The 13743-nt window shown below is 44.0% G+C and overlaps 1 protein-coding gene across 3 annotated transcripts in view; it reads left to right on the top strand.

Annotated features, from left to right (window-relative positions):
• FAM234A (family with sequence similarity 234 member A) overlaps window positions 1-13743 on the top strand; it is a 71579-nt gene that overhangs the window by 18461 nt on the left and 39375 nt on the right. The window lies entirely within an intron of this gene.

Below are 13743 nucleotides of genomic sequence, written 5' to 3'. Positions count from 1 at the left end.
GATGGGGGCGGCACAATACCACTGAGGCCGGATGATTGGCATTACGTGCTGTCGATGTGTTGGCAAACCTGACATCAGTCTGGCAGGAGGTAGGCAAGTACAGCCTGTTTTGTTATCAGATCCATCTTTTGTTATCAAGGCCATTTTATTTCCTTAAACCCTTTCTGACATTTGTGGTAATAGTACGTCCTTGTGCCCTGGGCCTATTGGGCCAGGGACGTACTATTACGCAGAATGTGATCACACCCGCACACAAGCGGTGCGGAGCGATAGGCGCCGGGTGTCAGCTGATTGTCACCCGGTGCTAGGAGCGGTCCCACACCACTCGCAGCACATTAACCCCCGAAATGCTGCGATCAATGTCGATTGCAACATTCCGGGAGCAAGGGGAGGTAAGCGTTGTTATTTACCTTCTCACTGGCGTCCCGCGCTGTCTCTGCCGGGTCCCGGTAGTTGTCTTGGTGACCCGATGTCATCATGACAACATCCGGGTCACCAGACAGCAGGAAGTTAGGTAGATCGTGCTCAGTGCGCGGTCTACCTAACTTGTGTGCGCAGAGCTGCAGCCTGCATAGAATAGAGATGCTGCTACAGCATTTCTGTGTTATGCAAGCGATCTGGGTTAAAAAAAATGAAAGTCCCATAGTGGGACAAAGTGTAAAAGTTAAAAAAGTGTCAGAAAGTGAAAAAAAAATTGTAAAGATATTTTAAAAACAATGAAACAATATATAATATAATATATATATATATATATATATATATATATATATATATATATATATATATATAATGTGTGTGTGTGTGTGTGTATATATATATATATATATATATATATATATATATAATAATATATATGTGTGTGTGTGTGTGTGTGTGTGTATATATATATATGTATATATATATATATATACAGCTCTGGCAAAAATTAAGAGACCACTGCACAGTTTTCTAAAAATCCCCATCTCTACATGTCTGACAGCCATTCCAGTGTCAGTTGAATTCCAACCACTGTCCACTTCATTCTACTTAATGTGCTTCTGATTAGGTGATCACTAGTGTTGAGCATTCCGATACTGCGAATATCGGCCGATACCCGATATTACAGTATCGGAATTCCGATACTTAATTCCGATACTTTTACAATATCGAATACCGGAATCGGAAGTTCCCATAATGCCTGCGCTCTGCAGTGTCTGTGAAGGATGACAAGCTGGATGGCAGCGCGATCCAGCCTGTCATCAGAATGCCATCCCAGCGGGGGAGAATTCTCCTGATTGTTTAAAAGCCGGCGCGCGGTAAAAAGCCGCCGGCTTTTAAACAATCACACAGCCCCATACTGCTTCCCCACAGCCTCCCACCCCGATCCTCCGCTCCCCTCGCCACCTCCCATCCCGATCGTAAGTTAGGACCGGGCAGGGAGCGCAGCACCAAGGAGCGAAGGACCCGGGCGGGGAAGCCGGCAGTGAAAAGACTTCACCGCCGGCTTTCCCGTTCTGTGCTGCGCTTTCCCGCCGGTTATTTCAAATGAACAGCTGAGGTATCAGGTGATGCCGATCAGCTGTTCATTTGAAGTAGCCGCGGTGCCCTCAGAGGGTTCATGTGAGTTCATGCTTGACTGCATGAACTCACATGAACTTTCCCACGACCGCACAGGTCAGCCACACCTCACAGACCATCAGACCGGTCATGATTAGTGTGTGTGCGGGGTGTCTGTGTGCGGGGTGTCTGTGTGCGGGGTGTCTGTGTGCGGGGTGTCTGTGTGCGGGGTGTCTGTGTGCGGGGTGTCTGTGTGCGGGGTGTCTGTGTGCGGGTGTCTGTGCGGGTGTCTGTGCGTGCAGGCAGACATAGGCCGATGTGACACTACTACTCCCATCGGCCTATGTCTGTCCCCCGTCCACTCGTGCCAGCAGGATCAGCTCGATGGGAGCAGTAGTTCCCATCAGTCTGATCCTGCTATTTAAATTGCCCTACTGTGCCCCAATAAATGTTAAATACATGTCATTGGTGGCCAGTGGTTACCTACAATAAATTAGTTCATACATTACCTGTCCCCGCCGATCGCCACCTAAAATAAAGTAAAAAATAAAAAACTACACCTATACTCACCTAGACACCTAATTCCCCGAAGCCATCGATCTCCTGTAATAAAATATAAAATAATAAACCACAACCTTATCCTTACCCCTCCGGAGTAGTCCACGAGTGTCCCACGAAGATCTCCAGTTCAGAGCAGCCACATAGAATGTGACCGCTCTGAACCGCTGCCGCCGCTAGAATGACGGGGCCGTAAAGCAGCCCCGTCATTGCATAAGCGGGTTCACCGGAGTTCAGGCAGCGCTGCTCCGGTTAGCTGCTTTACGGCCCTGCTGTATCGTGAGAAATTCCCACGGTACAGCACTGCCGTAAAGGAGGTCTCCGGAGCTGCGCTGCCTGAATGCACTCCGGTGACCTCAGTCAGTGGCTCCCGCTGCCGGGAGCGGACGTGTTCCCGGCAGTGTGAGCTTACAGCAGCCATGCACAGCTGTCACCATCTCCAGATGTGACAGCTGTGCATGGGAGATCAGCACAGGAACGTGGACAGGTAACTATTATTTTTAGTGAACTAAGAATTAAATAAAATGGTGTGTTTTATTTCAAATAAATTATTTTTTTCTGGGTGTAGTGTGTTTTTTCTTTTTAACACTTTGTAGGTTAGTAATGGGGGTGTCTTATAGACGCCCATCATTACTAACCTGGGCTTCATGGCAGCTGGCGCTGACATGAACCCCACCACTATTACCCCCTGCCACCGCACCAGGGCAGCGTGGAAGAGCGAGGCTAAGTGCCAGAATTGGCGCATCCTACGGATGCGCCATTTCTGGGGCGGCTGACGGCTGGTGTTTCTAGCCTGGGAGGGGGCCATTATTCATGGCACCCTTCCTGGGCTATTAATATCAGCCCCCAGCTGTCTGCCTAGCCTTTGCTAGCTATTAAAATAGGGGGGACCCCACGTCATTTTTTTGGGGGGGGTCCCCCATTTTAATAGCTAGTAAAGGCTAGGTATTCAGCTGGGGGCTGATATTAGTAGCCTGGGAAGCTCCGTGGGTTTTACCCCCTTCCCAGGCTTCAAACATCTGCCCCAGCCGTCTGCTTAACCTCCGCTAGAGACTAAAATTATGGGGGATCCCACGCCATTTTTTTTTTAAATAAATCCTTTATTTTAACACTAAATGACATTTGAGGAGTTAATAAAGATGCAGTCCCTAAATTATTATTTATTTTTTAATTAATTTTTCCCAAAACTTTTGACGTGGGCTTCGCCATATTTTTGTATGCCAGCCAGGTACAGCATCCAGCTTCTATGAACGCGCCATTTTCCGGGGCGGCTGCGGACTGCAATTTTCAGCGGGGGGGGGGGAGGGGGGCAGAAAGCTTGGGCCTCCCTGCGCTGCGGATTCCAGCCCCCAGCTGCCTAGTTGTACCTGGCTGGACACAAAAATAGGGAGAAGCTCCACGTTTTTTTTTTTTTTCATTATTTCATGAAATTCATGGAATAATTAAGAAAAAAAGGGCTTCCCTATATTGTTGTGTCCGGCTAGGTACAAATAGGCAGCTGGTGGTTGGGGGCAGCCCGTTCCTGCCTGCTGTACCTGACTGGACACAAATATAGGGCTAAGCCCCACATCAATTTTTTTTAATTATTTCATGAATTTCCTGAAATGATTTTAAAAAAATTGACGTGGGGCTTCGCACTATATTTGTGTCCAGCCAGGTACAGCAGGCAGGAACGGGCTGCCCCCAACCACCAGCTGCCTATTTGTACCTGGTTGGACACAACAATATAGGGAAGCCCTTTTTTTCTTAATTATTTCATGAATTTCATGAAATAATTAAAAAAAAAAATGCGTGGGGCTTCGCCCTATTTTTGTGCCCAGCCAGGTACAACTAGGCAGCTGGGGGCTGGAATCCGCAGCGCAGGGAGACCCAAGCTTTCTGGGCCACCCCCGCTGCAAATTGCAGTCCGCAGCCGCCCCAGAAAATGGCGCGTTCATAGAAGCGCCATCTTCTGGCGCTGTACCCAACTCATCCAGGGCCCTGGTGCGGTGGCTCACTGGGTAATAAAGGGGTTAAGGCCAGCTTGGCATTATCAGCTGGCCCTAAGCCCCAAATTCATGGGGTCACGCCAATATTAGACATGACCACCATGAATTTCTAGTAAAGTATTTAAAAAAACACAACACCCAGAATAAAGTCCTTTAATTGAAATAAACACACAATTCTTTATTGTTCTAAATTAAACCATACATACCATCACGCCCATTCCAGCTGAAGCCAACGATCTCCTGCAATAAAAGTAAAATAATAAAGCAACCTCATCCTTACCTTTCCATGGTTCCCACGACAGCTCCAGCTCTGCTACATCGAGATGACAGGCTGGACCGCAGCAGAACGCTGCCATTCAGCCTGTCATCCCGCAGACACTGAGAAGCGCAGGCATGCTTCCACTCCTCAGTGTCTGGCTGTGACGGCATAAAGATGAGCCGAGGTCATGTCCAATGAACTCAGCTCACCTCATGCACGTCACTGACAGCGTGGGAAAATTCTCCTGCACTCAGCACTTCAGCGTGAGAATTTTCCCACGCTGTCAGTGAAGTGCATGAGGTGCGCCGAGTTCATTGGACATGAGCTCACCTCATGTACGTCACTGACAGCGTGGGAAAATTCTCCTGCACTCAGCACTTCAGCGTGAGAATTTTCCCACGCTGTCAGTGACGTGCATGAGGTGAGCTGAGTTCATTGGACATGAGCTTACCTCATGCACGTCACTGACAGCGTGGGAAAATTCTCCTGCACTCAGCGCTTCAGCGTGAGAATTTTCCCACGCTGTCAGTGACGTGCATGAGGTGAGCTGAGTTCATTGGACATGAACTCGGCTCATCTGGATGACGTCACAGAGAGACACTGAGGAGCGCAAGCATGCCTGCGCTTCTCAGTGTCTGCGGGATGACAGGCTGGATGGCAGCGTTCTGCTGCGGTCCAGCCTGTCATCTCGATGTAGCAGAGCTGAAGCTGTCGTGGGAACCATGGAAAGGTAAGGATGAGGTTGCTTTATTATTTTTCTTTTATTGCAGGAGATCGTTGGCTTCAGCTGGAATGGGCGTGACGGTAAGTATGGTTTAATTTAGAACAATAAAGGATTGTGTCTTTATTTCAATTAAAGGACTTTTTTCTGGGTGTTTGTGTTTTCTTTTAACTTTGACTATGGGGTTAGTAATGGGGGTGTCTTATAGACGCCTCTCCATTACTAACCTGGGCTTGATGTCAGCTGGCATTATAAGCTGACATCAACCCCAGCCCTATTACCCCACTGCCACCGCTACAGGGCAGTGGGAAGAGCGAGGCTAAGTGCCAGAATTGGCGCATCCTATGGATGCGCCATTTCTGGGGCGGCTGACGGCTGGTGTTTCTAGCCTGGGAGGGGGCCAATATTCATGGCACCCTTCCTGGGCTATTAAAATCAGCCCCCAGCTGTCTGCCTAGCCTTTGCTAGCTATTAAATTAGGGGGGACCCCACGTTATTTTTTTGGGGGGGTCCCCCATTTTAATAGCTAATAAAAGCTAGGTATTCAGCTGGGGGCTGATATTAGTAGCCTGGGAAGCTCCGTGGATATTACCCCCTTCCCAGGCTTCAAACATCTGCCCCAGCTGTCTGCTTAACCTCCGCTAGAGCCTAAAATTAAGGGGAACCCCACGCCAATTTTTTTTTTAAATAAATCCTTTATTTTAACAGTAAATGACAAGTACAGTAATCAACACTGTCACTGTACTTCATATATATGTGACTGACATGTTTCTATCTATCTAATCTATGTGTGATTCTCTATTCTTTCTATTCTAAATTGTCGGGTACAGATGCTGAATTGCCGGCCGGCTTTTTTAAAGAGACGGTGCATGAAAACACTATAATTTTTTAAATAAATCCTTTACACTAAATGACAAGTACAGTAAGCAACACTGTCACTGTACTTCATATATATGTGACTGACATGTTTCTATCTATCTAATCTATGTGTGAAGCTCTATTCTGTCTGTTATAAATTGTCGGGTACCGCTGCTGAATTGCCGGCCGGCTTTTTTAAAGAGACGGTGCACGAAAACACTAATATTTTTTAAAATAAATCCTTTACACTAAATGACAAGTACAGTAAGCAACACTGTCACTGTACTTCTTATATATGTGACTGACATGTTTCTATCTACCTAATCTATGTGTGAAGCTCTATTCTTTCTGTTGTAAATTGTCGGGTACCGGTGAATGCCGCTGATGAATTGCCGGCTTTTCATGTCATTCTACATTATTCTTAGTTGTTTTACTTCATGTAGAATTAACCTACAAGGAAAGAAAGGGTTTATTTTCATTCCGATATTTGTGTCCCATTGACTTGCATTGGTTTCCGGTATCGGAATCGGCGATATCCGATACTTTTTGGGTATCGGCCCGATCCAATCCGATACGATATTTCCTGATATCGGAAGGTATCGCTCAACACTAGTGATCACCTGAACCAAATCTTATGTAACGAGGGAAAGTATAAAAAACACTGCTGTGGTCTTCACAATCCTCTTGCAACAGGACAAGCTGGATGGCAAAACAAGTGCTAGGAATAGCCCAAAAATGAAAAAATAACTTGTAACCATGCCAAAGGAGTTGAAAAGAAAAGTCTTGAGTGAGGAAAAGAAGGGCTCAATTCTGGATGGCAGTCCATTACAACAAGGTCAAGCAGCAGACATCGGGGACAACAAACTACAGACCGGCAGAGGGTGAAAGCGACTCTCCACTGACCAGGATGACCGTCATCTTATTCGAATGTCACTCAGCAACCGCAGGATAACATCAAGTGACCTACAAAAGGAATGGCAAATGGCAGCTGGGGTGAAGTGCACGGCAAGAACAGTTCGTAACAGGCTCCTAGAGGCAGGCCTCAAGTCATGTAAAGCTAGAAAAAAACCTTTCATCAATGAGAAGCAAAGGAGAGCCAGGCTGAAATTTTCCAAAGACCATAAGGATTGGACCACAGAGGACTGGAGTAAGGTAATCTTCTCTGATGAGTCTAATTTTCAGCTTTGCCCAACACCTGGTCGTCTAATGGTTAGACGGAGAGCTGGAGAGGCATACAAGCCACTGTGTCTTGCACCCACTGTGAAATTTGGTGGCGGATCGGTGATGATCTGGGGATAGTTCAGCAAGGCTGGAATTGGGCAGGTTAATCTTTGCGTCGGACTTATGAATCAAGCCGCATACAAGGTTATCCTTGAAAAACACTTGCTTCCTTCTGCTCAGGCAGTGTTCCCAAACTCTGAGGACTGGTTTTTCCAGCAGGACAATGCCCCATTCCACACAGCTAGGTCAATCAATGTGTGGATTAAGGAGCACCACATCAAGACCCTGTCATGGCCTGCCCAATCTCCAGGCCTGAACCCCATTGAAAACCTCTGGAATGTAATCAAGAGGAAGATGGATGGTCACAAGCCATCAAACAAAGAACTGCTTACATTTTTGTGCCAGGAGTGGCATAAGGTCGCCCAAAAGCAGTGTGAAAGACTGGTGGAAAGCATTGCAAGACACATGAAAGCTGTGATTAAAAATCATGGTTATTCCACCAAATATTGATTTCTGAACTCTTCCTGAGTTAAAACATGAGTATTGTTGTTTCTAAATGAATAAGAACTTGTTTTCTTTGCATTATTTGAGGTCTGAAAGCACGGTTTCTTTTTTATTATTTTGACGATTTCTCATTTGCTGCAAATAAAAATAAAATTTTTAGCTTTGAATTTCGGAGACATGTTGTCAGTAGTTTATAGACTATAACAACAATGTACATTTTACTCAAAAATATACCTATAAAGAGAAAAATCAGAGAAAAAGAAAATTTTGCAGTGGTCTCTTAATTTTTGCCAGAGCCATATATTGTACCCATAAATATTATTCTGAAAAAAAAAAAATAAATAAAAGTACACATATTTGGTATCGCCGCGTCTGGAACGACCTTACCTATAAAACTGTCCCACTAGTTAACCCCTTTAGTGAACAAGGTTAAAGCAAAAAAAAAAAAAACGAAGCAAAAAATGATGCTTTATCATCATACCGCCAAACAAAAAACGCAATAAAACGTGACCAAAAAGACAAACTTAGATAAAAATGGTACCGCTGAAAACGTCATCTTTTCCTGCAAAAAAACAAGCTGCCATACAGCTCCATCAGCGAAAACATAAAACAGTTATAGCTCTCAGAATAAAGTGATGCAAAAAAAATTTTTTTTCTATAAAATAGCTTTTATTGTATAAAAGCACCAAAACATAAAAAAATATAAATTTGGTACCGCTGTAAAAGTACTGACCCAAAGAATAAAGTTGTCTTATCAATCTTAACACACGCAGAACGGCATAAAAAAAACAAAACAATTCCTGAATTGTTGGTTTTTGTTTATTTTGCCTCCCAAAAATTGGAATAGAAAGCGATCAAAAAATGTCACGTGCCTGAAAATGGTACCAATAAAAATGTCAACTCGTCCCGCAGAAAATAAGCCATCACATGACTCTGTTGGCCGAAATATGGAAAAATTATAGCTCTCAAAATATGGCGATGCAAAAACTAGTCTTTGCAAAAAAAAAAGCGTCTTTTAGTGCGTGACAGCTGTCATTCATAAAAACCCGATATGAATCTGTTATCACTGTAATCGCACTGACCCGAAGAATAAAGTCGCCTAATCACTTATACCGCACGAGGAACGGCGTAAAAAATAAACTCCAGGGTTAGGGTTGTGCTAAGGTTAGGGTTGGGATTTTTTCAAAAGTAAAGAAAAAAAAAAATAATGACGATATGGCAATTAGTGTTGAGCGCAAGTGCTCGCTACTTGAATTTGCATCGGGTGCTCGGGTATGTACAGAGTATCGCAGGTGCTCGAGTGACATGCTCGAGTCTCCGCCCCATATGCTTTGCGGCCAAAAAAAACCTTGCGGGGATTGCACGAGCGATCCCCACATGTTTTTTTTTGGGTGTCTAACAACTGTGAAACATGCAGAGCGGGGACTCGAGCATGTCACTTGAGCACCCGCGATATATGGTGCATACCTGAGTACCCGATGCAAACTCAAGTAGCGAGCACTTGAGCTCAAGACTAATGACAACTTATTCAATATGATGACCTAATGTTATCAAATTCTGTGTCGTACCTCTGGGTTCAAAATGTTCACTATACTCCTTGATAAAATCCTTGAGGGGTGTAGTTTCCAAAATGGGATCACGTGTGGGGTTTTCCACTGTTTAGGCGCATCAGGGGCTCTCCAAATGCGACATGGCGTCCGCTCTCAATTCCAGCCAATTTTGCATTCTGAACCCTGTTGTGCACCCAAACAGTGTATTTTCCCCACATATGGGGTATATTCAGGGCGTACTCAGGAGAAATTGCACAAACGTTTTTGGGGTCCATTTTCTCCTCTTACCGTTGTGAAAATAAAAAATTTGGGGCTAAAACATCATTTTTGTGGAAAAAGTTTGATTTTTTTATTTTCACGGCTCCATGTTATAAACTTCTGTGAAGCACCTCACATGGGGGGTTCAGGGTGCTCACCACACATCTAAATAAGTTCCCTGAGGGTTCTAGTTTCCAAAATGGTGTCACTTGTGGGGGGTTTCCACTGTTTAGGCACATCAAGGGCTCTCCAAACACAACATGGCGTCCGCTAATTATTCAAGTATGTTTTACATTCAAAAAAGTCAAATGATGCTCCTTCTCTTCTGAGCCCTGCCGTGTGCCCAAACAGTGGTTTTCCCACACATGTGGGGTATTTGCGTGCTCAGGAGAAATCGCACAACAAATTTTGGGGTCCATTTTTTCCTGCTACCCTTGCAAAAATAAAAAAAATGGGGTCTAAAATAACTTTTTTGTGAAAAAAAATAAATGTTCATTTTTTTTCTTCCACAATGCTAAAATTCCTGTGAAGCACCTGAAGGGTTAATAAAGTTCATGAATGTGGTTTTGAGCACCTTGAAGGATGCAGTTTTTATAATGGTGTCACTTTGGGGTATTTTCTGTCATAAAGGCCCCTCAAAGTCACTTCAAATGTGATGTGGTCCTTAAAAAAATGGTTTTGTAAATTTTGTTGGAAAAATTAGAAATCGCTGGTCAACATTTAACCCTTATAACTTCCTAACAAAAAAAATTTTGGTTCCAAAATTGTGCTGATGTAAAGTAAACATGTGGAAAATGTTATTTATTAACTATTTTGTGTGACATACAGTGCCTACAAGTAGTATTCAACCCCCTGCAGATTTAGCTGGTTGACACATGCGGAATTAACTTGGCATTGTGACATTTGTACTGTAGATCAGCCTGGAAGTGGGAAATGCACTGCAGCAAATATTGTTTTTTTTTTTTTTTTAAAAACGTTAAAAGTTAATTCAGAGTGTCCTTTATTATTCAACCCCTCAAACCACAAGAATTCTGTTTGGTCCCCCTAAAGTATTAAGAAGTAGTTCAGGCACCAAGAATAATGAGCTTCACATGTGAGGATTAAAGATCTCTTTTGCCAGCCTTTTCTGACTATTTAAGACCCTCCCCAAACTTGTGAACAGCACTCAGACATGGTCAACATGGGAAAGACAAAGGAGCATTCCAAGGCCATCAGAGACAAGATCGTGGAGGGTCACAAGGCTGGTAAGGGGTACAAAACCCTTTCCAAGGAGTTGAGCCTACCTGTCTCCACTGTTGGGAGCATCATCCGTAAGTGGAAGGCTTATGGAACTACTGTTAGCCTTCCACGGCCTGGACAGCCTTTGAAAGTGTCCTCCCGTGCCGAGGCCAGGCTTGTCCGAAGAGTCAAGGCTAACCCAAGGACAACAAGGAAGGAGCTCCGGGAAGATCTCATGGCAGTGGGGAAATTGGTTTCAGTCAATACCATAAATAACGTACTCCACCGCAATGGTCTCCATTCCAGACGAGCCCGTAAGGTACCTTTACTTTCAAAGCGTCATGTCAAGGCTCGTCTACAGTTTGCTCATGATCACTTGGAGGACTCTGAGACAGACTGGTTCAAGGTTCTATGGTCTGATGAGACCAAGATCGAGATCTTTGGTGCCAACCACACACGTGACGTTTGGAGACTGGATGGCACTGCATACGACCCCAAGAATACCATCCCTACAGTCAAGCATGGTGGTGGCAGCATCATGCTGTGGGGCTGTTTCTCAGCCAAGGGGCCTGGCCATCTGGTCCGCATCCATGGGAAGATGGATAGCACGGCCTACCTGGAGATTTTGGCCAAGAACCTCCGCTCCTCCATCAAGGATCTTAAGATGGGTCGTAATTTCATCTTCCAACAAGACAACGACCCAAAGCACACAGCCAAGAAAACCAAGGCCTGGTTCAAGAGGGAAAAAGTCAAGGTGTTGGAGTGGCCTAGTCAGTCTCCTGACCTTAACCCAATTGAAAACTTGTGGAAGGAGCTCAAGAATAAAGTCCACATGAGACACCCAAAGAACCTAGATAACTTGGAGAAGATCTGCATGGAGGAGTGGGCCAAGATAACTCCACAGACCTGTGCCGGCCTGATCAGGTCTTATAAAAGACGATTATTAGCTGTAATTGCAAACAAGGGTTATTCCACAAAATATTAAACATAGGGGTTGTATAATAATTGACCCACACTTTTATGTTTAAAATTTAATAAAATTCAACTGAGCAACATAACTTTTTGGTTTGTAAGATTTATGCTTCTGTTCATAAAACCTACTCTCGTTTGCAGTTTGAAGGCTCTAACTTATTTGCATCTTATCAAACCAGCTAAATCTGCAGGTGGTTGAATACTACTTGTAGGCACTGTATCTCTTGATTTAAGTGCATGAAAATTCAAAGTTTGAAAATTGCTACATTTTCGTTAAAGCACCACTCCAGCTGTTTTTTCTTTTTTTTTTTTCAGCGCTTTAGTGGTGCTTTAAGTGTAAGCCCCCTGTTCCAGTTCTTATACTCCTCTTATCGCTGCCGCTTCGGTCCTGCTGCTCCATCTTGTGCCCTAAACTTCTGACTGGCCAGAAGTCAGAAGCTACGTCACAAGAGCTCAATACAAATCTATGCGAGCCAGAACGAGGCTTTTATAGACTTATATTGAAAAGTGACCTCCGACGTGTCGGCAGGTCACTTTTCACCGGAGATGGTCTGGAGAGACGCTGGAATAGAAGGAAGGGGATGACAGGTGAGTATGAGACAGGTCTTCCATTTAAAGCACTACTCCAGCTGTGCAATAAAAAAAAAAAAAAATTGCTGGAGTGGTGCTTTCATAAAACTGAACATCCCCTTTAAAGCTCATCATTATGTATGGGGATGAACAGACATTAATAGAAAAATTCAGTTTGCATGTTGTTGTCAATGTGCTACTTACAATTATTAATTTTAAACTTCATAAAAGATGCAATCAGCCAGCGCACAATTGTTTGTCGATTATCAATCTGTGTAAAAGGACCTTTATACTATGTTACTCACATATAGAAACTGTTAGGCCATGTTCACACGTTCAGTATATCTTCAGTATTTTACATCAGTATTTGTAAGTGAAAATCAGGAGTGGGACAATCAGAGGAAAAGTATAACAGAAACACGTCACCACTTCTGTAATTTTTACCCACTCCTGGTTTTGGCTTACAAATACTGATGTAAAATACTGAACGTGTGAACCTGAATTGCGCACTTTGCTGTATTAGCCAGCTTGCTCAGTGTGTTTGTGACATTATCTGCGCTTGCGCAATTGCAAGTTTATTCCGCGCTTGCGCCGTGACGCGTGGCGAAGCTGTGTTTAGTTCACAGCTTCACTGACTGTGTGCGCATGCACGGGGACCACAGGAACAATGCGCAAGTGCAGGTAATGTCGCTAATACAGCAAAGTGCGCAAGCGTGGAATTAGAATTCAGATTGAGTGGGCTGCGACCAGCATGACTAAATACAGTAAAGAACACCCCTATGACTGAATGAGCAAGTAATGTTATAACTTTATAAACTGCTTTTGGAAAATGACCATAGCACTGATTATCATGGAAAAAGCATGTTAGTGATGCACACTGCATCACTAATTGTGACCTGGGAACAGTTTAAATTATACAAATGACATAACAGGTTCCCTTTAAAAACTATAATATTACAATTTAAATGGTTCATGATCTCTGGAGATAGAAAACATCCCAGGATCCAAATCCTAATTGACATACATGGAGTTGGGAACGTTTTCCCCTAATAGCATCTGCCTCGTAGGTACATTCCCTTCATTTGGGTCACTGTGGTAGTGTTCGAGGTTAAACTGCTGGACCTTTGAAAATAGCCAATCTTATCAGTTATGTAACTATGACTTTACATACTATTTTTTTTAAATAATAAGTTACTTTGATTTGTTTGACCATTACTGATGTTTTAAATACTCGAAGGGTATGCTCCCACGGTCAGGAGCCGCTGCGGGTTTGAAGCTGTGTATTATGCAGCATCAAACCCGCAGCGGCCAGATGTTACAGCATAGCGGATGGATTTCTAGAAATCCCATGTCTACTATGCATCTCCGTGCACCTGCTGATCACCTGCAGAAACTGACATGCGGCGCGTCTTTCTGATTCGCAGCATGTCAGTTTCTCTTGCGGGGTCCGCATGTGGACGTTCCCCATAGACTAACATCAATGAGGAAAGCCCGCTTGTGAAAAAATAAAAATCGTGTCGCTCATTTGCA

Source organism: Phyllobates terribilis, unplaced genomic scaffold, assembly GCF_046119375.1.
Source record: "Phyllobates terribilis strain yellow unplaced genomic scaffold, ASM4611937v1 Scaffold_9__5_contigs__length_417890890, whole genome shotgun sequence".
Taxonomy (NCBI): domain Eukaryota; kingdom Metazoa; phylum Chordata; class Amphibia; order Anura; family Dendrobatidae; genus Phyllobates; species Phyllobates terribilis.
Note: the sequence above shows the minus strand (reverse complement) of the source record. Positions and strands in the feature narration are given on the sequence as shown.